General features: G+C 42.3%; 1 long non-coding RNA gene across 2 annotated transcripts in view; it reads right to left on the reverse strand.

The window, feature by feature from the left end:
- Positions 1–25,394, reverse strand: part of LOC141992765 (uncharacterized) — a 250,341-nt gene that overhangs the window by 70,582 nt on the left and 154,365 nt on the right. The window contains exon 2 of one of the 2 annotated variants that reach the window (XR_012640644.1): positions 14,797–14,908. The exons of the other annotated variant lie outside the window; for it this stretch is intronic. This is a non-coding gene — a long non-coding RNA (uncharacterized LOC141992765). The remainder of the gene's footprint in view (positions 1–14,796; positions 14,909–25,394) is intronic. 2 annotated transcript variants of the gene reach the window in all.

Below are 25,394 nucleotides of genomic sequence, written 5' to 3' on the forward strand. Positions count from 1 at the left end.
CTATAAGTTGGAGAGTGACTGCAAATGGCAGGGTTATGGTCTCATTAGTGTTCAAGGGGACTTTTAGTTTTGAAACTGCAATAGGTGTTAATGAGTTACATGGTCTCAGCTGGAGTACTGTGTCGACAGAATTGTACAGATATGGAGGTTAAAAAAGTCAACTTCTGATAAAACACTGTATGGCAAGCAAAAAATACTCCTCTAAACACAAACTACTTCTTGACCTATTAAAGGAGAGAACACAAATTGGAGAAAGTCCTGAGGAGAGCAACAAAAATGATTGACGGTCTAGAAAGGATAACCTACAAGAAAAGATAGAAAAAATTGGTTTGAGTCTGCAGAAGAGAAGACGGCGGGGGGGACTTGATAACCGTCTTCAAGTACCTAAAAGGTTGTTATAAAGAGGAGGATAAATTGTTCTTCTTATCCACTGAGGACTGGACAGGAAGTAATGCAGCAAGGGAGATTTTGATTAGACATTAGAAAAAACTTCCTAATTTGAAGGGTAGTTAAGCACTGGAACAAATTATCTAAGAAGGTTGTGGAGTCCCCATCACTGGAGATTTTTAAGAGCAGGTTAGACAAACACCTATCAGGAATGGTCTACTCTAGACAATACTTACCCTGCCTAAAGTGCAGGGGACTAGACTAGATGACTTATCAAGTCCTACATTTCTATGATTCCAAGGGTGTTAGCTCCTTGTGCCTTGAGAAGAGAAAATATGCCTTAGATTACATTGGCAACAATAAATATTGAGATGAGCTTTAAAACCTGCGTGGGCTTTCCAGGATAGCGTGACAACATTTTACACAATGTCTTCAAAATGCCCCATGACATTCGGGCTGTGAACAGTATTTAAATCCAAGTATGATGAGCTGACTATAGTACAGCTCCCTTCCTATAACTATTTTGGAAATAAATATTGGTTCAAGTTCCTATTTAGTCTCAACCTCAATACTAGGCAGGTGATAACTGGCAGAAATTCCACCTATACTACCATTCTACTTGCAGGTCAGCAAATGGTGGTGTCTTGTAGTATAAAAATCACCTATGATTCAGAAAAAGCAGCAAAGAGAGAAAGAAATGAAAATAAGATGGAAAATACACATGCTTCAGAGAGAATCTATCAGGACAGGTCCAGATACTCAGCTGGCGCAAATCTGCGTACCTCCATTGATTTTAGTACAGAGCTATTATAATGCAACTGGGTCAATTTATATCAACTGAGGCTCTTGCCCTGTAAAAGATTTACTTATTTGTATGTGATAAGAATTTAGTTCAGCAAAATAGTACTTGTCTCCATAATATGTGAACAGCAAACATGATGCAACGTAGCCATATACAGTTTCACTTTCCCATGAAATAAATTTTGAACATAAATCATGATTAATTATTACAAGGAGGCAATTTTAATATTAATTAAAAGTTTACTGCTCCTGCACCAATATGTATTTTGGAGTGATCACCTGAGCACAGGGACAGAAAGCATCTGCATTGGCAAATAAAATAAAGCTTTCAAACATGTGGGAAAAATCTAGCCAGTGGAATCACTTTTGTTTTGTTAGGAATATTTGTATTTTAATAGAATAATGTAGAATAAATATGACATAAATTACACTGATACAATTTGGCAACTTACACCTCCTTCATATGTGCCAGCCTATATTTAATTTCAAAGACAAGAGACACTGGACTTCTCTGCAGTAAGATAAAGAGTATTAATTTTAATACTGTGTGTGTCCACAGAATGCATCAGGGTTGGGTAGAATGTTTTTATTGGCATGCGTCTGAGATGGGGCCACATTACTCACAACTGGCGTAGAGGCGTGTCTTATACAGGTCATCCCAATAGAGTTTTGCGTAATCCCTATACTATTATAGTTTCATTATTTTGCATGGGCATTTCTGAAAAGAATTAATTACAAAGCTTTATTTTAAAGAAAAATAGTGAAACTTCCAAGTCCTTTTTAATGCTCTTCATCTACTAGCAGGTGTCACTGCTGAGTGACACAATTCTCCAGGGAGAGCCACTGAATAGTCCTAACCTCCTACCAGCTTGGGAAATCAAGGGACATCACATTTGGAATTTTTGCCTGCTAGGTAGCTGTGATACTTATTCTACACCTCTCCCAAGGTACCAAGAAGCTGGCCAGACACATCCATAGGCTCACAAAAAGAATGAGCACTTTTCTAAAGACCCTGAAATGATTGCAAACAAGAAAGGAAGTTTAGTCTTTCCACTGCAGTCCAGAAATGCAAACGCTTCAGGAGAAAAAAAATGGAAACACATGAAACACAAATTGAAAACACTCAAAATGTAATGAAAGGAAAGTCTTTTTCCATCTTAGTTAATGCTTTAAATTAGAATGTTGCTATACAAGCTGCAAAACAGATGGGGACAGTACTTTCTAATAATTTGTTACTGAACATAAGGCTCACGAATGGGAGGAACTAATAACAACATTAGCTAGAGCTAGACTTCCTGTAGACAGGTGCTATGTTAGTTTCCCCAGCGTAATTCTGCCAAAGCATCTCAGTCCCAACATGCAGCACCCCCTGCTACCCCAGTTCAGGCGTTTTCCCATTCCACCTCAGTGCTTTCAATGCCCTCCAGTCTTGACCCGCAATACACCCTAGTTTGTTCCTCAGCCTCCTTATCACTCTCCAGTGCACCTCATGTCTGCCTCCTCTTATGGAGATCCTCCACACAGCTTTGCCAAATGGACCTCATCAGGAACCTATTCAGTTCTGATCCTCTGGCTTTTCCAGATGTGACCCTCTCCCCTTCAGCAGTGACCATCAACTGTGGCAAAGTGTAGGGTCATTTGAAGTATGCATTCAAATAGGCAAGGATGCTGCATATTTATGGGCTAAAGGATTTTGAAGGCCACCTTGAGTTTTGGAGGCTGTGGCTGATAATAGCTTCTGATTCAGATAAATTACCATTTACACATCTAATATTCCCTTAAGAGAATGTTCTGATGGCATCATGATGCTACACAGAAATGCTACAGTGATGGAAACTATAGAAAAAAAATCATGGATTAAATAGACCCACCCACCTACTTGCATTTTTAATGCTATGCCATGCCAAATCCCTTTGTTTTTTAATATGACTGTATCTAACTAGAAAAATGTCTTATGGCCCCACAATCACCACCACAAAAGCTTATCAGATCATGTGTGTGCAAACTAACAAACAAACAAAAAAATAAAACCCGTCCCCAACCTTGAAATCGTCCATCAATTCCTTCTACTGTTCCAGTGCTTGACATGTATTCTGTTCCCTGGTTTCATCTTTCACCTTGCTTGCATAGCTGCTTTCTGAGACATTTGTCGCGACCGGCTCACAGCACACTGAGCTGATTTACAGCAGCAATTAATTCCATAACAGTTGGGAGGGGATGGGTTCATATTTTAAAAATAAAAGTAGCAAATTATATCCACAAGTCTGAAAATGCCACTCCTAGGTTTTTATATATAAAATTTTAAATACTGGGTTCACGTACAGGTGACAAATACAAGGGGATGGGAAGGAGGGGAATACAGAACCAATAGATTTGGTATTAGATAGCCTGTCTCAAGTAAAAATGAGATTGCTGGTCACATCCTACCTCAGTGATACCTATCCTCCCTGCACAGACACATGCAAGCTAGGTCCTTAACTCCTGTAAATCAGCATTGCTCCATTGAACCCAATAGAGCAATGCTGATCTACACTTGAGGATGGGGGCTAGAGCTGGCAACCTCCACTCACAGCTGGAATCATGACGGATGTTGCAGGTCATCGCTGAGGTTGCCTAGTGAAACTTGCAGTGCATCGGCCCACGCTACATTTTGCTCTAGACAGCCCTATCAGACCGAGTTTTATAAGCACCAAATTGACACATACTATTAATTACTGGCGAGGTGGGAGGGGGAAGTACATGAGATCAGTATTCAAACTAAAATTGTTCAGGGCTAGAATTCCTTTTGTGTTTGCTCCCTTACATACCTCAGATGAAAGCCCACAAATGCAGATTTGACTCATATGCGGCTGATGTGCCTATGTGCAGATGCAAACCAGCAGCTATGTGTCCATTCGAGCTTGCATGTGTGCAAGTTAGCAGGATATACTTTTTAAGGACAGGCTCTTTACTGTGTTTCTAACTGAACTTTTCTTTAGCCTGGAGACATCATTGACTGGCTCAAACATTAATAAGGGTTTCAAAAATCTACACGTGCAAAAGAAACATTCAGCCTTCATTCATACAATATTGTAACATTTTGCATACACCAGAGAAACGGCTTCAATCACAAATACTCCATAGCTATTTAAATCTGAGGATTATCCACTAACAATACAATTGGAGTTCCTAAGTATTACAAATAGGTCTTCACTTCTGGATGATTCTGATTGTAAATGCCTTCACACTCAAGTACATTTTCCACACTCCCCTGTATGCACGGACTGCTTTCTTACCCCAGTACGCTCAATTCTTTCAAGTCCTCCTTAAAGAGACACTACTTAGATCAAGTTTTTTAAAAACAACAACAGAAAGAACACTAAGCTATGCCCATCACTAGATTTCCAAGTTCAACCCATCTTCTGGCTGTCTATCTCTTGGCTTAAAAATTTTCCCGGGCAGGCACAGTCTTTATCTGGTATATTGTCCACTACTGAGCACACGGTGTGCAGTAAATAAATAATAAATAGTAACCAGTACTAACCTGAAATGCATTACACCTGCAGTGGTATTTTCCCAATACTGAAATCAGAGTCAGAAGCTGCTGGAGAAGGAAAGTCTAGGGGATTTTGTTGAATTGACCTTGGGCAGAATGTACCTTGGAAAAGACCTGAAATATTTGTTATCTATCTAGCTATCTATCTAGATAGATAGATATATCCCTATTTAACCTGGATGTTCACAATTGCTTTTAACCTGGAGAATTATGTAACACTTTACATGATTTTGCAAGGAGTACACCAGGAGTATTTTAGAGACTATGAGCCAAGAAGCTGTACAGACAGCAAGGCGTCTGTGTTGCCACTACAAAGTGGATGTTAATTACCTAAAACAATACATGTAATAGGCAAAGCAAAAAATGCTCTCCATTGCTGTGCCATACCCACTCATCTAGAGCATCTCTAACTGCACAGTTATTTAGCCTGGAGGGATCATAATTAGCTGGTTTTCAAATTACTAAGGAAAGGGGGGAAAAGAAAGCTAGCAGAGTAAGAATGGTGGGAAACTTTCTATGTGATGTTTCTGGAGGAATCTAGTTAGCATACATAATTACTTCATTACATTACACACACACAAGGCCTGTACTTCACTCAAGAAAAGGGTTGTTTAATATCAATTCAGTGATCTCTAGTTTATGAGACTAATCATGCAATGCAAGCGTTGGGCAACCAACAAGCTATGCCCAGTGTGTCTAACTGCTTCATAAAAGATGGTCTGAAGCCAAACATGAGTCATTTATAATTATAAATGGAGCCCTGCGTGGATACAAAAATGTGGATCCGCATCCACCAGGATCAACCTATGATCCAACCCACGATCCTCCTGCCATCTTTTACCTGTATCCGCATCCACATCAGCAAGCCATCTCACACAGGCTAGCGATGGGGGGAAGGAAGTGAGTAGGGGGACACTGTCTGCAGAGAAGAGGTACCACGAGGGTGGGGACTGGGGGTAAGGGGAAGTGTGGGGGCCTGGTCTTGAGGGGACGGGGCATTGCATCGTGTGCTGCTCCCAGGGGCTCGCAAGTGATGGGGCCCAAGCTGCTGGACTGGAAGCGGTGCAGCGAGCAGGTGCTGGACAGCCCTGACTCTGACCTGCCACCCAGCCGCAGCCACTGGCTGCTGGCCACCAGCCCCGAGTGCAATGCGCCCCCCGGGCTGCCCGAGCTAGATGCTGTGGGCCAGCGTTCCACTATCTCCAAAAATGGTCCACGGATATGTGGATAGCCGCAGAGATGAAGTGGATATCTGCGGATTTGCAGGGCTCTAATTATAAATGCTTTGCCCATCTCAAATATGTTTCATCTGAGGAGCTCAATCTTTTTTATAAGCACTAATTAGTTGAGCCTCACACAACTCAGCTGGTAAGGTAAGGAAAAGATCATTTTCCAGATGGGAGAAACTGAGGCACAGAGAGGGGATGCAATTTGCTGAAGGTCACCCAGCATGTTGGTGGCAGTGCTGGGAAAAGAACCCAGTAATCACTGCCAACCTCATAATGTTGTAATTAGAGTGTTTAAATCCTATTTACATTATTTAATAATGAGCTGGGCATAACGGATGGCTTGTCCTTTTTTACCCTCTTTTGGTAATGGAAAGTGTTTCCCCCTCGCTCCTTACCCTCCAAGGAATTTACAAGGTGGGAGAAGCATCTACCCAGCTGGTGGCCAGACATAGCTTATTAGCAGATTCAAGCTGACGACTGGCCCTCTGCGTGCATTTATCTTGCACATTTCCACAGCCCAGGTTCGAATCAGGACCTCTCATGGTGCACGGGAGAGGAGCATCCCTGCCAGAGGAGCTGAAGAGATCTCTGTCTCTAGCTTATCCAATAGAATCTGCACTGAGTTCCTCTCAGCTGCAGGTCACTCTTTGCAGCTCTTACAGAATAAACCTCCACTCACTTTAATTTGTTAACCCACAAAAACTCAGCTCGGATCCAGAGTCTGCTTTTCAGTGTGGTTCCTGCATTTTTTCTCCTCAAAACTCAGGTTTCCCAAGGCACGAGGCGGTGGGGGACGTGACTTGTCTGAAGTCCAACAGCGAGTCTCAGCAGTTCCAAGTCGGCAGTGGAATTCAGAATCCTCTTAGCTCCCTGGCTAAATGGAAAACTGGGCGAAAGGGAAATTCCATCCATTTTGCCCAGGCCAGCAGTTTGAAAGGTAGGAACTACAGTAGAACCTCAGAGTTACGAATACCAGCATTACGAACTAACCAGTCAACTAACCATATACCACATTTGGAACCAGAAGTACACAATCAGGCAGCAGCCAAGACCAAAAAAAAAAAAAAGCAAATACAGTACAGTACTGTGTTAAATGTAAACGACTAAAAAAATAAAGGGAAAGCAGCATTTTTCTTCTTATTTTTTGAAACAAAGTAAAGTTTCAAAGCTGTATTACATCACTGTTCAGTTGTAAACTTTTGAAAGAACCACCATAATGTTTTGTTCAGAGTTATGAACTCCCTTCCCTCCCATGCCTCCTCCCCCAGCCCCACCCACCCACCCACCCCAAACGAACTAGGGAATGTGCTTTTTAAATTGCTCCTGGCATTTATTGGTGGCAACCAGCTTTCTAGGAAAACATATGGGAGCCCAGCATAAAAGAGTGTGAATCATTTTCCATCTGACTTTAGAGGGTCCCTGCCTTGTCCACCCTTCCTGCAGCTTTGCCCTCTTCCTTGCTAAATGCCTCTACTTTGCCTCCCTGGTTTTCTTGTGTACCTTCAGGGCCTGATTCTGGTCTCCCTTTTTCAACTCCATCAACTTTCATTGGGTTTACAGTAATTTAAAGTGGGATAAGCAGGATCAAAATCAGGTCTGGGCAGCTTGGTTCTACAGGAAGCCAAATAAACCCAAATGTTTTTCTGTTTGTATTTGTGACCGTGAGCCATTTGGGGGATCAAATTAAAGCAACATCTGGTCTTCTCGTGGAATTTCCACCACGCAGGAAGAGAGCTAACCTAAGATCAAATCTCATGTGATTTCACTCCTCTAAAGGGTTCATGGAAGTAAATGAAAAAAACCCACACACAAATACAAGTAAATACACTAAAATTCACACTGGTCATCTCAGAAGAAACTATCCCTGCGGTGTCCATCCTACAAGTTCCCTCCTCCCTTCACTCTGGTGGCTGCCCAGATAGAAGTTAAAGACCCCAAGGTACTTTACAAATGGAATACAGGGTAAATTCTGTTGTCCTTACTGACATTCCCTTGCTCAGTAAAACCCTGGGGTAAGCTCTCTGGGGCTATGAACTACTGCACAGAGATGGGTGTGAGCTGCAACATTTCTGTCCAGATTTTGGTAAGGAAACCCATCATCCTCCCTCAAAATGTGTGTATTAACTAGGGGAATTTAAACTTCAGCTTGAGAGTATCCAGATCTGGGGGGGCTCGCATCACAGCGCACACTATGCAGATACCATCTGTAAGGCCATTTTCTAACATGCCTAATCATTTTGCTTCCAGTATCTGGCGCTCTGATCTTGCAATGTGCAGCACACAGCAGCCAGCCTCAATAGATAACCAACTCTACCTATTCAAAAGCTGGTTGGAGAGGGAAGACTCAGTCAAATTTAACTTGTGAGTAAACTTCAGAAAATACTAACTCCAAACAAATGGGTAGGCTGTTCAAAACCCAGGTGTCCAACTCAGAAAGGTGCAACTTTCATCAACACTAAAAAGATAAAGGGTCACGAGGGCTTGTGTGCAGAGTTGCATGGGTCCAGCCACGCTTCCAGTGGCTCCTGAAAAGAAACACTGAATATCACCATTTGAGATTGGCAGTGATCGTGGTTGAGTGGGCTTTTATTAGCTTTTGAACAGCAGCAAGGGGGCTACTTGTTTTTTTTCCCACTGATCTGCTAGGGCTTCTATCTATCAGTGTGAAAAAAGAAAAGCAGGACTTGTGGCACCTCAGAGACTAACCAATTTATTTGAGCATAAGCTTTCGTGAGCTACAGCTCACTTCATCGGATACATACTGTGGAAAGTGTAGAAGATCTTATTATATACATACAAAGCATGAAAAAATGGGTGTTTATCACTACAAAAGGTTTTCTCTCCCCCCAACCCACTCTCCTGCTGGTAATAGCTTATGTAAAGTGATCACTCTCCTTACAATGTGTATGATAATCAAGGTGGGCCATTTCCAGCACAAATCCAGGTTTTCTCCCCCCCCCACCCCCAAAACAAACCCACTCTCCTGTTGGTAATAGCTTATCTAAAGTGATCACTCTCCTTACAATGTGTATGATAATCAAGGTGGGCCATTTCCAGCACAAATCCAGGGTTTAACAAGAACGTCTGAGGAAGGGGGAGCGGGGGGGGGGGGCGGGGAGGTTAGGAAAACAAGAGGAAATAGATTACCTTGCATAATGACTTAGCCACTCCCAGTCTCTATTCAAGCCTAAGTTAATTGTATCCAATTTGCAAATGAATTCCAATTCAGCAGTCTCTCACTGGAGTCTGGATTTGAAGTTTTTCTGTTGTAATATCGCAACTTTCATGTCTGTAATCGTGTGACCAGAGAGATTGAAGTGTTCTCCAACTGGTTTATGAATGTTATAATTCTTGACATCTGATTTGTGTCTATTTATTCTTTTACATAGAGACTGTCCAGTTTGACCAATGTACATGGCAGAGGGGCATTGCTGGTACATGATGGCATATATCACATTGGTGGATGTGCAGGTGAACGAGCCTCTGATAGTACGGCTGATGTTATTAGGCCCTGTGATAGTGTCCCCTGAATAGATATGTGGGCACAGTTGGCAACGGGCTTTGTTGCAAGGATAGGTTCCTGGGTTAGTGGTTCTGTTGTGTGGTATGTGGTTGCTGGTGAGTATTCGCTTCAGGTTGGGGGCCTGTCTGTAGGCAAGGACTGGCCTGTCTCCCAAGATTTGTGAGAGTGTTGGGTCATCCTTCAGGATAGGTTGTAGATCCTTGATAATGCGTTGGAGGGGTTTTAGTTGGGGGCTGAAGGTGACGGATAGTGGCGTTCTGTTATTTTCTTTGATAGGCCTGTCCTGTAGTAGGTGACTTCTGGGAACTCTTCTGGCTCTATCAGTCTGTTTCTTCACTTCCGCAGGTGGGTATTGTAGTTGTAAGAATGCTTGATAGAGATCTTGTAGGTGTTTGTCTCTGTCTGAAGGGTTGGAGCAAATACAGTTGTATCGCAGAGCTTGGCTATAGACAATGGATCGTGTGGTGTGGTCAGGGTGAAAGCTGGAGGCATGAAGGTAGGAATAGCGGTCAGTAGGTTTCCGGTATAGGGTGGTGTTTATGTGACCATCGTTTATTAGCACTGTAGTGTCCAGGAAATGGATCTTTTGTGTGGACTGGACCAGGCTGAGGTTGATGGTGGGATGGAAATTGTAGTCACAAAGTTCAGCCACCAGGTTAGCCGTGACATTTTCGGGGATAGTGTTCTTGATGGCTTGTAGTCCATCTTTGTGTGGAATGTTGGCGTAGAGGGCTTCTACATCCATAGTGGCCAGGATGGTGTTATCAGGAAGATCACCGATGGATTGTAGTTTCCTCAGGAAGTCAGTGGTGTCTCGAAGGTAACTGGGAGTGCTGGTAGCGTAGGGCCTGAGGAGGGAGTCTACATAGCCAGACAATCCTGCTGTCAGGGTGCCAATGCCTGAGATGATGGGGCGCCCAGGATTTCCAGGTTTATGGATCTTGGGTAGTAGATAGAATATCCCAGGTCGGGGTTCCGGGGTGTGTCTGTGCGGATTTGATCTTGTGCTTTTTCAGGGAGTTTCTTGAGCAAATGCTGTAGTTTCTTTTGGTAACTCTCAGTGGGGTCAGAGGGTAATGGCTTGTAGAAAGTGGTGTTGGAGAGCTGCCAAGCAGCCTCTTGTTCATATTCTGACCTATTCATGATGACAACAGCACCTCCTTTGTCAGCCTTTTTGATTATGATGTCAGAGTTGTGGATGGCATTGTGTTCTGCACGGATGAGGTTGTGGGGCAAGTGATGCTGCTTTTCCACAATTTCAGCCCGTGCACGTCGGCGGAAGCACTCTATGTAGAAGTCCAGTCTGCTGTCTCGACCTTCAGGAGGAGTCCACCTAGAATCCTTCTTTTTGTAGTGTTAGTAGGGAGGTCTCTGTGGATTAGTATGTTGTTCAGAGGTGTGTTGGAAATATTCCTTGAGTCGGAGACGTCAAAAATAGGATTCTAGGTCACCACAGAACTGTATCATGTTCGTGGGGGTGGAGGAGAGTAAACCTTTTGTAGTGATAAACACCCATTTTTTCATAATTTGTGTGTATAAAAACGAACATCTTCTGTACTTTCCACAGTATGCATCCGATGAAGTGAGCTGTATCTCACGAAAGCTTATGCTCAAATAAATTGGTTAGTCTCTAAGGTGCCACAAGTACTCCTTTTCTTTTTGCGAATACAGACTAACACGGCTGTTACTCTGAAACCTGTCATAGTGTGAAAAAAAACAACAACCCTCCACTGTTCCCTGGGAAGGGCCCTGGTAAAGTGCTAGATGTAACAAACTACTGCAGATTCATAAATGCACAGTGCTAGATAACTCATCCCCAGCTATCTGCTTGGGGGCATACAAGAGCTTACATTTCTATCACCTCTTTCACCTGGTCCCTGCTCAGGTAGATAAAGTAGGGCAGGCATAGAAAAGGCTGTGAACTCAGGGCTTCTTGCAGTCAGGGGAATTTTATTGTGAAAGAAGGGCCCTTTTTATGCCACCTAGGCTGTAGGGTAAGCACAAAGCCCAACCCCACCCCCAGAATATCCCTTGGGCAGGGAGTCCCTAGACAAGGCCTTTCAGCCACTCAGGGAGCAGGGGCTGTTCCAGAGAGGGGGCATTGTCTGAGTCTAACAGTGCCATGGTGTGTCTGCACACCTGCAAAGCCACAAAGACTCCTGAAGAGGGTCACAATTTAAGGGAGCCCTAACAGGGTCCAAGGCCTACACTAGCTCCCAAATAAAAGAGATGCGAGCTGCCTCTCCTCTGTCCTTGGCTGGCCTTTGCGCCAGTGCAGGGATGATTCTTCCCCACGGAGGGGAAGACGCTGCAGGACTAGCAGTAGCCTCTGCAGAAGGGGACTGCGGAGGGGAGGTTGGGGCCATAGTCTCAGGGTCCTCCCCTCAGCATACTGAATGGGCACAGAGGGGAGGGGACACCAAGACAAACCCCTACTTTTATGAAAAGTGTCATGGGACCTGGCTACTTTAATATCCCACAACAATAATTATGCATTCCCCCCTCTGCCATGAAAACATAAACATTTTGATTTGTGTTTCCTCAGTCCCGTCTGTGTTGGGATTTCAAAACACTTTATAACATTGCTAAACTCAGTCTCACAGCACCCATGAGGTGCCTATTGCTATTGTCCAGCTTGGTAAACCGAGGCACAGAGAAGGAAAGTGACTTATCTTAGGTCACACAGTGAGTCAGTGATGGGCTGTGATAACAATCCAAGATACCTCCTCTCCCTTATGGCTTAGATGGGCTATAACAGCCTCTTAGCCAGCCAGGAAACAGATTCTATCCACTCAGGCAGTGCACTGGACAATCATAGTTAACCTTACACAGGGCCCCTGGCATCTAGGAGGGCTGGTCTGGATTGTGAGGGGGATTCCCAAAGCACAGAGTGCCACAGTGATTACAGGCAGGGCTGCCATAACAAGGTGGGTGAAGCAGTATCCTTTATTGGACCAGTTTCTGTGGTGAGCAAGACAAGCTTTTGAGGGAGCTCTTCTTCAGGTCTGGTAAAAGGTACTCTGACCATCACTGCTAAGTGCAATTAGGTGGAACAGATTGTTTAGCTTAAGTGCATATGCTTTAGAGTAGCATTTTGGCCAATGACCTGTCCAGAAGGGGCTGAAAGCTGCCTTTGTTTCTCCTCCCCATGGATCCATGCTTGTGTGTGTTCTGGTGCCGCTAGAAGGAGCAGCTCACCTGCCTCTGATTCCTACTCTTGGTGTCTGTGTGGTAATCCAGGCTCCCTCTGCTAGGCTAACTTCTCAGGTTTTCTTTCAAAATTCAAGCACATAGCCAGAAAAATACTAAGCTAGCTATTAATGATCTGGGGAGAGCCCACAGAGGGTGAGAAGATCAAGTGGCAAAGGTCCTGGTATCCTGGAGTTTCCAATAAATAGCTGGAATTACATAGAAGGGAAAGCCTGGCCCAGGATCATAACTAAACTAAACTAAACCTTGGGTGTCTAGGACTTGAAAACTAGTATATTTTTTTCCCCTGAAGGGATCTTAGCTAAATAAGCCTGGTATTTATGCTTGAGAAACATATTATGGAGGAGGAGGAGGAAATCAACATGTTGAGAGGGCCTTTTTATCAGGATGATTTAGTTAAATTAGCTCAGATGGGGATGTTTAATTACCACAAGTAACAGATTACTGCGTGGTGGCCCACTCTCTCCTGTGGTTCCTACTCTGACACCAGTCTTTGACTTTTAGCAGCAACACCCTTGGCTCTGAGGTAAAAATGTGTTTTCTTTCAGCAGCAGCTCAGTTAGGCCATCACATGAAACTGTCCATTTCTTCTGTTTCTGAGAGATTGCTGAGTCAGATCATGGAGAGATGGGATTGCAACAATGTTAGTCACCAGCTAGAGTCTGCGAGAGAATCTCACAGGCTGAGGCTTCTTGGCCAACAGCACAACCAGGTGGATCTCAAGGTAATGAGATACCTGAACACTGCCAACAGCTGGGTAAGAATAAAGCCTGCACTTGGCTAACTGTTGATCCTCCCAGGCTTTTTACAAACAAAGTGCATTATTTAACAGTTATACACACCCCTTTATATGAAATTTCCTGTTGGTGTTCCTACCCCAGTGTACCACACATGCCTTTACTCATTGTGTTACATATATAAATTAGACTGTAAGCTTCTAAAGGTTGTATTTTATAGTTGAAAAGTGCCAAGCACAACTGTGGGCCTATACAATTAAATAATAATTAATAAATAATTAGCTGCAGTAAGAGCACCAGAGTCTCCCATATTTTACCATTTCTTAGGGTCATGATATCATAAGGAGCATATTCATCCCTGCCCTAGTGCAGATGCCAGCAAAGGGACAGTGGGTAGTGAACATGTGCCCCCTTTATAAAGAACTTGTGAGGTCCAGTAAGGACCCTGGCCTGGGCGTAGCCAGCTATCAGCGTTGCCCAAAGCTGTATCCCCAACTTTCATGGCCCCTCTGGAGCTTTGCAAGAAAGTACAACTACTGAAGAACTCACATCTGCCCTGGTATTACCCCTCTCCCCAATATGCTCTCTGCCTCTCCTAGTCTGCCTACATGCTGCCTTAGCTCTAGCCCTGGTACACCAGGAAGCTATAGAGGTAGCCCCTGAGCTGGATTGTCTCCAAACAGTTAGGCTTCTGGGACATATAAAGCTCAAGATTTACTGCTATTGATGGCAAGATCATGTGTTTATATTATATTTTCCAAATGTATTCTACAGACTCTGTAGGAATTATTTCACCCACTGCTGATAGGCAGCCAGCCCTGGGTAGAACATGGCAGCTGACTACTGTAGCCCCTAGGATAACTGAAGAATCCAAGTGAAACTGCAGAATATCGACGCAGACTGTAATTATCCAAATTAGACTGGGAATAGGATTACAAAGGCTAAAATCATTTACTGTTGCAAACAGTGCCACCGGATTTTCAACTCTCACTAGTGTTCAGGGGCACTCCGTTTTATAGTTTACCTGGTAGACACCACCACCAGCACAGTGCCCCTAGTGCCACCTGGGGGCACGATTCAGTACTGACTCAGATACCACTTAACACAGCATCATGTCCTGGCTGTAGCACTCTGGAATGTCTTTGGTCTTCTATACAATTAATAACCCAGCCCCCAACCCGATTAAGCTTGTAAGAGCTGAGAAGATCACACTGTGACAATAAAGAAAGTGCTGGATTGGTGCATATGAAGTGAATTTCTGCACTAAAACAAGCAGGAAGGGAAAACTGAGTGCATTGCTGATGAAACAAAGGCAAACGTTGCTAGAGTGACATGGACTCATCTCAGATTCACTGAGATTTCTCACACTCTTACCTGTGCAGTTTCACAGGGAACTGCAATGCCTCACTCAATTCCACTGGAAATAATGCCTCATGCTCCTGGACGCTTGAGACCGTGTACGTTCCCCACATATGGAGCCATACACCTGCCGGAGGAAAGTGAACTTGTGTGTCATGCTGTGTATGTCTCATTCATGCTGTAAACAGAAATCTACTGACTTCAGGACTGAACGATGCTGGTGTACTGGCCTTATGAAATAATTATTGAGATTTAAAGAAAAAGAGAGATGCACTAAAGAGTTGCTATTTATATTTTCTTGGTAAACCAGAAATATACTCAACAACTCTGCTACTTTGCGAACAGAAAAAATATTTAGGGATTCCTTGAGTTCAAAATGATGGTCTGTTACATGCTGTAGGTAATAATTATCCTCATACATGGTTAAAATTAGTCAGACCTCACTGGCCAGTTAAAACCAAGTTATTCATAAATTTTCATTGGCTGAACTGTTTTTGCTACTGTGTGTATAGCACTTCAGAAGGAAGTGGCAGGAAACAGAACAGAACTCCCAGGGTGTTTATAGTTGGATCCAGATTAATGACTGGTGAACTTCAAAAGATTCAGAAATTTGGACTTTCATGATGATCGAGTCCTCCTTGGTGCAGCAATCAGGCTGGAAATCACAGGAGAATAAGAGGTACTCAGCATCTTCTCTTTTCATTTGAGTTGGAAATGGCACAAGAATCTCTTTTCTCCTGGACTGCTAACATTTCTGCTTCTGGATGCATAAATAGGGGTGCACAAAAATGGGGGGGGGCAAGTAAAAATTAACTGCACTTCTCCAAACTTCAAAGAGTGTTCCTATTGAGAGTCCTGGGCAAAGATTAAAGAGGGCTCTACAGCTATCCAAACTGTCCACCTAGCACTATTACTGACCTCATGATCTGTGTTTCATGCTTTTATATTACCTTAACATGGATTATGGAGCTCATTCCTATGCTGAAAGATGTAAAAGATAGGGTTTAGTGGGTAAATCATGACATTGGGAGCCAGTTCTGGGTTTTATCCAAGCTCTCTCACTAATGCTCTCTAGGACTTTAGTTAAATTACTTAGACTTATTTTTTTTTTCAAAGTTCCCACATACTTTTGCACTCACGTGTGTTCCAGATTCAATTCTCCGTTTCACATCTACTAAGGTATGTTTACTCCCAAGTCAGTCCCCTGATGTGTTTGCGGACATCCAACACTGCATGTTCACACTTTGGAAAACATAATCCTTAACCATGCCCTGTGTCAGATTCCCCATCTGTAACATGTGGACATAATACTTCTCTCCCACACATGGGGAGTTGCGAGGCAATGTTTCTAAAGACATCCTTGGAACCTTGGATGTTTCTAAACTTCGGATGGAAGACACTATGGAAGCTCACAGTATTATTATAACAAAGTGAATTGTAGTCAAGAGAGACTTAGCACAAGCTCTAACAGGCTTGATAAGATGTAGGCTCCCATCTGGCTCACCTATCAGCTTCATGCCATGAAGATTGCTGAGTGTCAGAGCGGTAATGTACAGGCCATACGCACAAAGAATGAGTTCAGCCACCAGCGGGAAGTTGGTAGGGGCTTTGCTAATTATGTCCATTCTAACATTTGGACACACTGAGTGATGTAAAACTTTCCATTACAAGTATGATGCCCCAAATCTCCATCTGCCATGAAGTTTTAGCTTAAATGTAGAAGTTTGAATAATCTCATTTAAAGACTACTCTCTTCTCTCTTTATGCAATTTATCCAGATTGTTTTCTAGTGAAGAGTGGATCATAGAAGCTAAAGATGGAAAAGTCTATTAGATCATCAAATCTATCTTGCTACTGGTGCAAAATTATTCCCTAATGAAAAGTATTTTGTGCCGTCTCCATCAATTTAAATTGAGTTACACCAGAGTGAAATGGGAGTAATGCAGTGTAAACATGGAGCTAAGCCCAGTGTAATTGTGGATGACTGGAGTGGTGAACCAGAATCACATATTCAAATATCCCAATTAACAGGTCTTCCCTCACTTCCATTGGAAGACCAATTCACATCCGAGAACACTCCTGCTGCTCCCCACGGTTCCCAACAGATGCAAGCCAGTAAACTATCATTGTTGCAAAGGGATTTTACTTCAACAGAAAACACTGTGAACCTGCTACAAGCACAGAAAGAATCCAAAAGCCAGTGAAAAAAAGCTCAACATGATGAGTAATTTCAGAGTAGCTGTGCAGCTACCGGTTTTGAAGCTAGTAATTTGGAGTTGTAAATTGTAATTATACAAGTGAGAAAAAATGTTATTCTCTATTGCCAAAAATATTCATTTGATATATGAGGCTAGGCTGGTTGCTATAATCTACATCCTTCTGAATGTAGCTGTAATTCCTGTTTAATAAAATTCCAGATGTGATTTCTTTTTATCAGGCTATTATCTGTAATTAAGGCATTTAATATTCAGTCCCTTTGATGTCACGTCATCTTTGAAACATGGAGTTTGAAGCTTGTCTCATTCTTGGAAATGAAGATGAACGAGTTGGAAGGGCAGGTCCCCAAAGATACTTTTAAAAGCAATTTGGTGTTTAAAAACAAAAAAAAACTCCCTGGCAGAAAGTTTGCAACAGACTCTTGTAGGAAGTGAGTAACATGACTCACACCTTCCACAGAGAAACCTGGATAGGATTTGAAGCTCACCTACTTTTTGTTCCACGCTACTTGCTTGTAATGAACACCCAAAGCATTGTAATTCTGAATCCCCCTTATTGGTAACTATCTCTTCTTCTTATTCCTATTTTACAGATGGGAAACTGGGGCACAGAGGGTGAAATTCATTGTCATGTGGAGGGTTCATGCATGGCCCCCTGCAACATTTCAGCCCATGGTGGGACTGTACAAAGAAGCTGCAAGCACAGCAGCCATCAAGCAGGGCTTCTGCCCTGCATTTTGCCAGCTCTGCATTGTGAGTTGGCCCAGGAAGGAGCCCACATGATGCATGACTGGGCAGATCCAAGGGCCCTGTCACCCATACAAGCAATCACTATACAATCCTCATGGGGCTCTGCTGCAGCCCCAGGTCCTACCACTGGATTTGGGGGTGAATTTTGCCCCTCTCAACCACTACACTTTACTCACTTATTGTGGTAGAGTGGATTTCACCAAGGGCAAACGATAAATCAGTGGCAGATCTGGGACTGGAACCCAGGTCTTCCGACTCCTAAACCTATGCCTTGGCCACACAATCAGCCTTCAACCCCAGTCAATTACTGTCCTCTCCAAAGTGTTGTAGGATGTGCAGTCTTTCTTGCCATCTCTTCTCCCCCTTAATTTGTCAAAAATATCTCTCTCTTCTGGCACAGGGCCACTTCTACTCTCATTATCCCTTTCTTGATACTGGATGCAAGCCAACCTAGATGTAAGCTGTTCTCCTGTCTGCTTATAATTAGAATTCACACACGGTAAAGTTTGTTTTATTTCTAAAGCTTTATTGGTAGGGTGGGGGGAGCAGCATGTGGGAGGGGAATCACACAAATCCTGTTATTTGTACATGTTCAAAGTGGTGCATGGGAGGACGCTACAAAAATCCCATTAGTCATTAGTAAGATTTGGGACCAGATTTCTTAGGCAAGACTTAGAAAATTTACTCATGACATCCTACTATACTGATTTCTACGCTCTTCCTTGACACCTTCCCTCCCCTGCCATCATTCCATCCATTCTGCGCTGCATTTTCACACATGCACCTCAGTAAGTGCAAAACCTCAACACTGCAGATCCTGCCTTACCTCTCCCCTCCCACCCACCATCTGTTTCTCAAGGACTCCCCATTCTTGCAGTTTGACTAATGCAAGATTTCTTGGGTCTGTGTTAAGTGGCAACATGTTGTATATTTGATAGACTTTATCAAAGATGAACTGACGACATCCGATTCAGATCTGGATTTTGAGCACCCCAAAGTGGGGTTGGAGATGCAGATTCAGCAGTTGGTTCAGTTGCACCTATAGTTTCTTACCCAAACGCCAAATCTTTAAGGATGAGTAAACCAATTCAAAGTTGAAAAGAAGAAGTAGCCCATGTCCAGAACACCTACGTGGCTCTGCACTTCTCTGTTCTAGACATGAGCAGAAGTGATTGACCAATACTAATAATTAACTTTATAGATCACTCAAGAGCTGATCCTGATCTCACTGAAGTCAATGGAAGTTTTGAATAGTAAATGACTGTGGAAGAGACCTGTAGAAGAACAAAGTAAGTCAAGAGAGAACAAATACAGGGTTGGAAGTGGGTATTTGGGCTTGAACGTTTCTTGAAATAGGTGGGGCCTCCATAGTTGCCTGCTAAAGAAGAGGATGGGAGCTTAGCTCATGTTACCAAGTGATTATGGCAGGCATATGGGATGGGGCTGTAGAAATCTTAGAGATGGGTGGGTGAAGGAGACAAAGGGGTTGGTGAACTAAGGCTTGGGAAAGATCATTGATAAAATGGCAAAACTGGCATATGTTCCATTTCCCTCTAATCTTGTCTTGACACTTGTTTCCTCTTGGATTTTGTTAAGCACAGCCTGTTAATAGATGGAATTAAAGATGCCCAGTTGTCTACAATTCTATTTTAATATTGTAGTTTAACTTGCTGCTCCTCCCCACTCTCTATACCTGAGTGGTCCCAAAAAGTTCTGGGAGGTTGTACTAGATTTGACTGTTTTGTATCTTGATTTATATTTTGTTCCTGGCTCAGCTGGTAGCATCCTTGCCTTTCTTACTGCTAGGTCCTGGTTCCAAGCCCCTGACAATGCAAGAGTGGGGGAGATTGTTGCAGGTGGCACCCATTAGCTGAGGTGCTGGAGTAATTTCCCTTCAATCTCTGGTGATTCTTGAAAGTGCATGTTCCAGAAGCCTATGGGTTAATCCCAATATCCTGGCCAACTCAGTAACACATGCTATAATGTACAAAGCAATATGTGGGTTATTGCTGAGCTTACAGGGCTTGTTTATATGCATCATTTAGCCTGCGGCAAGCTAGGTGTAAGTCTATGTGGACCCTGCTACTGTGCACTAACAGTTCCTTAGCACACTTTGATCTACCCCGGTTTGAAACAAGACTAGATTAAAGCACAGTAAGGAACTGTTGGTGTGTGACAGCAGGGTCCACATGGATGGTTAGGGCACTGCAGGCTAGTGTAGGGTAGATTCACACCCCAGCTTTCTACAAGCCAAGTGTTCACGTAGACAAGCCCATAACATCTGCTCCATTTACTTAAACAGTTGCTGCACTGCCAGTACGTAACTCATTACGTTGTAATGTGCTTTGAGATACCCGGAGTATAAATGATTGTATATAAAATCAAGTTCTGTTCCGTTCTCTATCCTCTCCTGCCCTTAGCCACTCATATCCACAGATCACCTAATGAAAAGTTCATATGCGAGAAATTATTTGAAACACTGTTCTCCTCGTTATTGCTATGTCTCTCAGTGAGATGAAGAGCCAGTCAGAAATGGAGTCTTTCAGACTATGTTTCAAATGCTTGAACCTTTGCTTCTCAGCCTTAAAGCGCGTAAGAAAAAAAACAGATGTCTTGTGGGGGGAAAAAGCAAAAAAAAAAAAACCCATAGCTTTATATGCACTTGGATCTTTTATTTTATAAAAACAGTCAAGCCACAACCACAAGATTTCACAGATAAGAGAAAAAATGTGGATTGTACTTAATTCAATATTTTAAAGAAATGCTCTTACAGGGAGACGGGAAACTGAGCCAAAGCCAGACCAAGACTGCTGACTGATCTGAAAAATGTGAATATTATTCACACTGGGACACCACATCTCATAATGCTCCATGTGTGCTATAGTATATAATTATGAAATGTTTGCATTAAGTAACTTGGGTGCCTAAATACAGATGTTCCTTATTGACATTAATTGGACTTGACATATCTTTGGCCTGCTTTATACCAGTCACCAAAGCATGCATTTCCACTTTACCATACATATTCTAAAGGAGCTCTGTTCCATATCGAGCTTATTAACAGAGAAAAACATTAGTGCCTTAGCTATCTGTCATATATTTCAGTTAAAAATGCAATTGGTTTACTTTGAAGAGTGTATTTGTTGGGATACTTACCACAAAAGTTATTGTTCTTTTTATTTTTATTTACAGTGAAATCTGTCCCCAAGACTCAGCCACGTATTTTTTCTTTCCAAAAATGTCATTGTGTTTTAGTGCCATTCATTCTTCTGACCACAGCTGAAATGTCAAGTTTCCCAGAGAAAAAGAAAGAAAGAAAGAAAGAAAGAAAGAAAGAAAGAAAGAAAGAAAGAAAGAAAGAAAGAAAGAAAGAAAGAAAGAAAGAAAGAGTTATCCCCTTGCCTCAACACACACGCAAATAAAATTCCTGTTGAAGTTATTGTTAAATTTAACTGTGCTGTGCTATTCTCCATTGAGGCTGTTTCTACTGTTCCAGGGAGAAAATCCACTTAACTCTTGAACAGACGCAGTGTTATTCAAGCTATTATAGATGGGTTTTCCAACCATGAAGTTGAGATCTGGATCTGAACTTCCCTGAAGTTTGAAGGTCCTTGGAGAGTTTGGATCATGCCTATCTCAATATGCTTCCAAAAAAAAAAAAATTAAAACCAAACCTAGACTTGCATATGTTTTTGAAATACTTGGAGGAGTCGGCAAAGGGAAGCATGTAAGCTACAATATTAAGCTGGTCTGTGGGGGAATGGATAGCTTTTAACTTTATCTATATACTCCTGTGCTCCACACAAAGATAGAAATTCATCTGAAGTTTGTTTGGACTACCATTCAGATTTGAAAAAGTTTTTAAAAGTTTTCCAGTGAGATGTCTTGTACATACTGCTTTTGGGTGGCTCAGAGATACTACAAGAATAGCTTTTCTTGAGACTGGCCTGTGTGTGTAAGATCCTGCTTAATATTAGGAAGAGTGGAGGCACCCACAGTTATTTTCAAATTTTTAAACAATGTATAAATTCCATTTTTGAAACCACTTTGATGTGATATGGATTCTATCTTTTCCAAAGCTGGTGCATCTCACCACCTTCAACCAAATAAAATGAGCTGCATGAAAACATGTAAGCTTTTAGGGTCAAATTTAACCCTGGCATAAGTGAGTATATCTCCACTGAAGAAAAAAATATTCTCTGTCCCTTAATACTGTAGGAGCACTTGCTTTCCTTCTAGAATCCAAGGCCACTTGGCATGGTTAACATATGGCATCCTGTTACCTCTAGATAAAGGATTGTGTTGGTTCCGATCCCTTGTCCCCTGGAAGGAGAGTGTTGGGTTTTGTACAAAAAGGCTATGTCTCATGTTAAGACTAGTTGGGATCGAACTTAAAGAGCAAGCAAAGTATTGGATCCAACAGTATCTATAGCCAAATACTTCAGTTCAGTGAAGCTACTACTTGGTATAGTTCTTTCAGTTTCCCCTAAAGGTATTGGCAGGTCTAGCCAGATATCAAGAGAGAGCTTCCCAAGAACTACTATGAATCACAAAGGGAGGTATCCTGTGGTGAAGTGTTTGTTTTTATAAGCCACTGTTACAAAAAAGTTTTTCAAGGCTGAACATATTAGAACAAATCACAGAATGGGAAACTTGTTCTGTCCAATGTCACTGTGTATATACTGACTTTGGAAGAATACAGTCTTCAAATAGTACCTTACAGGGGATGATGTAACCACCAGCAATACAGTCCCAGCAAGGATCGGTAAATTCCTTTCTGAAGTAAGAAAGGTGAAGATGACAAATTACTAAAGGCAAATATCAAAAGGACCACACACACTTAAAAATGGCAGAAAAACATTTGGATAAAGGGTTAAGCTTGTTTGGGGCTTTAAGTCAAATCTAAAACAGCAGAGTGTTGTCTTGGCTTTTTCAGTTGTATTCAGCTGCAGAGGAGGATGGTCCTGGTTGAATTTGACATAAGCAGCGTATTTTTAGTAGCCAGTATGCTGTTAGACCCCATGTTCAGAGTTCATAACTAGAAATAGGCAAAACCTCAAAAACATTCATCTGTGTGACACCAGCAAATCAGTTGCCAGCTCTTGTCAAGGCTTTAGGCCTCAGCCAAGCACTGAAATTCTTTGCTGGTCTGTTTCACCTGTGTGTTTGTTTGGTTAAGATGGGTATTGAACTTATAACAATGTGTTTAGCATTTAGACTTTACGTATTAAATGCTTGTAAATTACTGCATGCATTCATCTCACTTATCTTTATCACATGCTATAAGGTAATATTAAAGTTTTGTTTTATAACTGTAAAAAATGTTTGCTCTGAAACTGTCAACCTGTCAGGAAGGATCATCTCCTGCTCATTAAGAAGACTATCGAAACTAAATGAACCATTGTGGGACCTCACAAACTCTTTGTTACTTCACACCAATGAACAAGCTATGTGCAAAAGGACTCATCCCATCAGCTTAGATTCTGGAAGAAGGAAATAAAACTAGCTGACAAGAAAATTTTTCATCTCTCTTTTGCTGTTTGGACTCTGACAGGACCAGAGCTACAACACAGAAGCAGAGATCCCCAGGGTCAACCTGGGTTAGCCCTAAAAGTAATTCAAAGATGACAGATTACTACAACTCTGTCACCTTTTAAAGCCATCAACTTTTGTAACTCATTTGTGTATATAAATCTGCTTGCTTTAACCTTGTAATAACTCTGATTTCTTTTCTTAGTTAATAAATCTTTAGTTAGTTTATTACAGAATTGGCTAAAAGCGTGGTGTTTGGTGAGAGAGCTAAGGTACAAATTGACCTGTGGTAAGTGACTGGTCTCTTGGGTCTGGGAGCAACCTGAATATTTTGTAATCTGTGGCATACAGCAATCAACTATCACTAAATTCAGCTTGCCTGCAACTTTAAGGGTGCTAAAGTGATGTAGCAAGGGCATGGGAGAGGATAGGTAGCTATTATGAATGATGACGATAACAGAATCATAGAAATTGGAGATGGTATAAATTTTTAGTAAACCCTCTGATTAATGCAGGATTATTCCCGGAAGATTACACACTCGTAGGCCCAGTTATGGTCACAATGGGAGCTTCGCAGCTGACTTCAGTGGGACCAGGATTTGGCCCACAGATTTTAAGGCCAGTAGGAACCATTATGCCCATCTAGTCCAACCTCATGCCTAACACAGGGCACTGAATTCCACCCAATAATTCTTGCTTTCAGCCCTCCAAGTGAGGGTGATACAGTATGGCTATGATGAGCTGCCAAGATAAGAAGCAGAGTATGTCCACTCTTATACACTTGGCCTGGGTAAACCTGAATCCACCCCCAAAATTCCCATGCCTGCTCTGGCAAAAGCAGACAGTGGATTTAGGAAGCAAAGTGTGATGATCACATAATTTACATCTGATTTCCCAGTCTATCAAGTGCCACGCACTTCTGGTGCCCCTCCCCACACTGTTGTGCTGTTCCTGCCCTCTACCCTGGTCAGCAGCTCCCGGGAGCTCCTGCTTGCTATGCAGAGCTGGGAGGAGGGATGCTGATGTCAAGGTGTCCCCCTTCCCCTGCACCCCATCTCCACAAAGCAGTGGCGAGGGACATGACAGGGCTCATGAGTGGGACATGGGACACAGCTAGCTGGCGGCTGCTGCTGTGTCTGAACAAGCAGGCTTCAGACTGGTGAGTGCCAATCTATTTAAAGGGGGAGTGTGTCTCTCTCTCTCTCTCTCACACACACACACACACACACAGTCTTTCACACTCACCTCCCAACGCATACTTGCATTATTGTTGTTGTTACTTCTTATTTCTGCAATGCACATATATTCTCTGTAACTTTATTCTTTCAAAGCGCTGTTATTTTAGTTTTTTGACTGGTCTATGCATTTTGTAATTTTTATTTCTATTATGCTTAAATTTAATTCTTTGAGTAGTGAGTTCTAAAATGCCTAACCTGTCCTGACTGGAGTAATTATCTCTATGGTAACTTTAAAAACATATATTATATCGAGTTTTTTTGTTTCTACTGGTGGCACACATCCACACACGACCTCGATATTAGTGCACATAACAAAATTTATTCCACACAGAGATGGAAAAAATTAGAGGGAACATTGCTCCCAGCCCTCATATGTAGTAGAACATGCATTCTGGGAAAACACCAAAGGACTTGGGTAAGAGATGGAGACTGCACAGAATTGCTTACAAGTTTGCAAAATGGAAATCTTATCCGTGACCACAAATTCCTAAACCAGTGAATAGACTAAAATTCTCCAAAATGGCACACACACCTTATTTTTATAAGTCAAAATGCACTGTTCATCTTGTTTAACATTATCCTAAAGGAAGGGCACAGAGGTGTATATTGCAGGCTCCAAGGATCAGAGAAACAATATGTGAGAATTGCAGGTGCTATAAACTGGACTTACTGCATTGAGAAAGAATAAATATTGTAATTAAAACATCAAAGGCAAGCCAAATAAATCAAATGTCTGCTTAGAGAGCTAATGTCGGGAACATACTTTCCATTTCTAAGGTGTGTGCGGTTTGCTTTGTACATGACCAGCCCAAGCTGTCAGTGCCTTGCAACACACTATGATTATATTTCCATACCATCCATATATCAGATGTATAGC

Source organism: Natator depressus, chromosome 8 (assembly GCF_965152275.1).
Source record: "Natator depressus isolate rNatDep1 chromosome 8, rNatDep2.hap1, whole genome shotgun sequence".
In the NCBI taxonomy this organism is placed as follows: domain Eukaryota; kingdom Metazoa; phylum Chordata; order Testudines; family Cheloniidae; genus Natator; species Natator depressus.